Raw genomic sequence first — 3,477 nt, forward strand, 5'->3', positions numbered from 1 at the left:
TTGAAAAATATACGAGAATGAAGAAATGTAACCCTGTGAAGCATAAATCATGAGAAATTATCATAAAAAACACATCAAATTATGTAGGATCCATCACAATTGCACCATACAAGTTTGTAGAAGTAAGTTCTGCATAAGAGACATTTGTGAATTATGCCATTTCAACTCAAACCCTGCAAATTAACATTCTAGCACATTAAAGCTCAATAAAAATATGCATAAAGTTGCACTTATCCTCAAAAGAAAATAGACTCTCCAAGTTATGCCAATAAAAATGCAGCAAGTGCACATTGAATCACACAACCAAAATAAGTTCAAAACCACTAAAATGACCCACTTACCATCATATTAACATGATAAGCACAAATACATAAAAGGTACACACCCAACCTCAACAAAGAAGAAAATAGCATATGCTGCAAACCTTTTTTTTTTTTTTTTGCTGAAAAATTTTTTCTGCATAAGCCAAGAAGGGGTCCTGCACAGGAAGCAATGAAGTTAAACCAATCTTGGGAGAGTTAATGGATAAAATTTCAGATTAAGAGTTACTCCCCAATAGTGCAACAATCTTCATCCATTGAAATACATCTACAAAAGATAAAATTCAACAATGTCAAAAATTGAATTTGGGGAGATTTAAGACAAGAACTAAAGTAATGCAAATAAAAGTAAATCAACAAAAGCAAAATAAAAAAACTTGGAGTGCCTCCCAAGAGCGCTAATTTATAGTCCTTAGCTAGACTCTTGTCATGTTTCATGGTGGCTAGAATTGGAATTTATTGGCTCTGTTTCCAATAGGTGCTTCAATGAATCTACACTTCATTTTCTTTCCATCACATGAGAAGATCCTTGATGCTTTGTCTAAAAATCAGACCATTTCTTTCTTGACAACCTTTGGTGCATCTTTTTCTTTGAGAGATGGTTGCTTTACTTCAGTTTTCTCCACTTACTCAACTTGAAAGATTGGTGCCATAGGACAAGGTGGATTACTATTCAAATGTTGTGCAAATGCAGCCTCTTTTGGATTTTCATCATTGATACTCCCTTCATGGATAAGACAACTTTCAAGAGAAGCCTTCGGATAGCTCTTTCTAAAGTGCTCTTTTACTAGCTCATCAACTATATCAATTCTCAAACAAGAGTCTATATCTTCATGTTGCTTCTTCTTATCATTGCCAATGTTGAAGACTAAATGATCCTCTCCGACTTTAAGAGTAAGCTTTTCACCTTTTACGTCAATCAAAGCGCCAGCTGTAGCTAGGAAAGGCCTCCCCAAAATGATTGGCATATGAGAATCCTCTTCCATGTCCAAAATGACAAAGTCAACTGGGATGTAGAACTTCCCAACCTTCAAAGGCATATTCTCCAAAATCCCTTCAGGATACTTAATTGATCTGTCAGCTAACTGAAGAAAAATGTGCGTTGGCTTAAGATCTCCCATATTGAGCTTCTCATAAATGGAGAGGCGCATAAGGCTAACACTAGCCCCTAGATCACATAAAGCTTTTGTAGAACACGACTCTCCAATATGACATGGAATTGAAAAACTTTCGGGGTCTTTAATCTTAGGAGAAAGTTTCTTCTGGAGTATGGCACTACATTCTTCTGTCAAAGCTACAGTTTCATGGTCTTCAAGTCCTCTTGTTTGAGAGAATTTCTTTTAAGAATTTTTCATAAGAGGGCATTTGTGAAAGAGCATCAATGAAAGGCACATTTATGTATAACTTCTTCAAAACCTCTAAGAACTTCCCAAATTGCTTATCAAGCTTAGCCTTTTGAAATCTTTGTGGAAAGGGAAGTTGTGGTTTGTAAGGCTCTGGAGGTATATACTTCTCTTCCTTCTCTTCAATTTTCTCTTTACCTTTTTCTGCACTTTCTTTCTCACTTTCTTGTTTTTCACTTTCATTAATTTCTTTCTCATTTTCTCTCTTCTCACTTTTTTCTCTCTTCTCATTTTTTTCACTCTTCTCATTGTTTACAACCTTCCCACTTCTTAAAGTAATAGCTTGAAACTGCTCTCTTGGGTTTTTCGGTTGACTTGGGAGTTTTCCAAAAGACTTAGTACCTGAGGAAGATGCTTGTTGTGAAATCTGATTTTCTAACATTCTGTTATGTGTTTGCATCTGTTCCAGCCTTGCTTTCATCTCTCTCATCTCTTCATCATGCTTAGTTTGGTTAGCAAGAATTTGTTGTAATAAAGCTTCTGTGGTGGAACTTTGTTCTTGCTGTTTTGGTGGAGGATTCATGTTTTTCTGCTAAAAATTAGGCAATGGTTGCCTATTTTGCTAATATGGAATTCCTTGTTACTGTTGTGGCTGAAGATTCTGATTTGGGACCTGATTTTTTTGATTTCCCCATGAAAAGTTGGGATGATTCCTCCAAGATGGATTATAAGTTTGAGAGTAAGGATTCCCCATTTGTTTGTTTCCATAATTACCAATATATGTAGCTTGCTCTCCATAGTCTACTCCACAACTGGTAATTCCTTCTGCATAAGCAACTTGTTGTGAACTTCTAGATGATGATGAACTAACCAACATACTTAAATCTTCCATTTTCTTTGCCAAAACATTTGTAAATGCATCACACTTTGCATTAATCATGTTGAATGGATCAAGGTCATACATTCCAGCAGCTTGCCTCTTTTGAGTTGGAGCTGGTCCTCTTGGACTACTCCAAAGATGAGTATTCTTTGCAATTTTCTCCAATAGCTCATAAGCTTCATCTTCATGTTTCATAATAAATTCTCCTCCTGTTTGAGCATCAATAATCCTTCTAATTGCCGGAGTAACATTGGTGTAAAAATTCTGATTTATCATCCATTTTGGAATGGCATGATGTGGACATTGTCTCTCTAATTCCTTCCATCTCATCCATGATTCATAGAGAGTTTCATCTTCTCTTGGTCTGAAAGCTGTCATTTGATTCCTCAATTCTTGAGTTTTTCTAGGTGAAAAATATTGTGCAAGAAATGCATCAGTGAGTTGCTCCCAATTTATAATAGAGTTATGAGGTAAAGAATCAAGCCAATCCAATGCTCTATCCTTCAAAGAGAATGAGAATAGCTTCAATCTTGCTGCATCATCAGATACTCCAGGTTGTTTTTGCATATCACAAATCATAGCAAACTTCTTTAGATGTGTGTGTGGATTTTCTGAAGGATGTCCACTAAATTAGGAATTTTGAATCATTTGAAGAACCCCAAAATCCATCTTGTAGCTATTTGCATCAATTCTTGGTCTTGCTATACTCTCTCTCAAATCATCAAAATGAGGAAATGCATGATCCATCATACTTCCCTTAGGCACATTAGCATTTACAACTTCTTCACCTTGGGCTGCATTTTCATTGTTTCGATCATTTCCAGCATTACCACCACCAATTCTAATTCTTTCATCAGCCATTTCTGCTTCAATTTCAGTTGCTCTCAAGGCTACTTTCCTTTTTCTGGTTTCTTTCTTGTTGGCTCTACAAAAT

General features: G+C 35.9%; 1 non-coding gene across 1 annotated transcript; it reads left to right on the forward strand.

Annotated features, from left to right (window-relative positions):
• Nucleotides 1–2,829: 2,829 nt before the first annotated feature.
• LOC131175622 (small nucleolar RNA R71) lies at nt 2,830–2,936 on the forward strand. The gene has a single exon (XR_009145817.1). It is a non-coding gene; the product is annotated as a small nucleolar RNA R71 (small nucleolar RNA).
• Nucleotides 2,937–3,477: the final 541 nt, after the last annotated feature.

The sequence above is a fragment of the Hevea brasiliensis genome, chromosome 17 (genome assembly GCF_030052815.1).
Source record: "Hevea brasiliensis isolate MT/VB/25A 57/8 chromosome 17, ASM3005281v1, whole genome shotgun sequence".
NCBI classification, from domain to species: domain Eukaryota; kingdom Viridiplantae; phylum Streptophyta; class Magnoliopsida; order Malpighiales; family Euphorbiaceae; genus Hevea; species Hevea brasiliensis.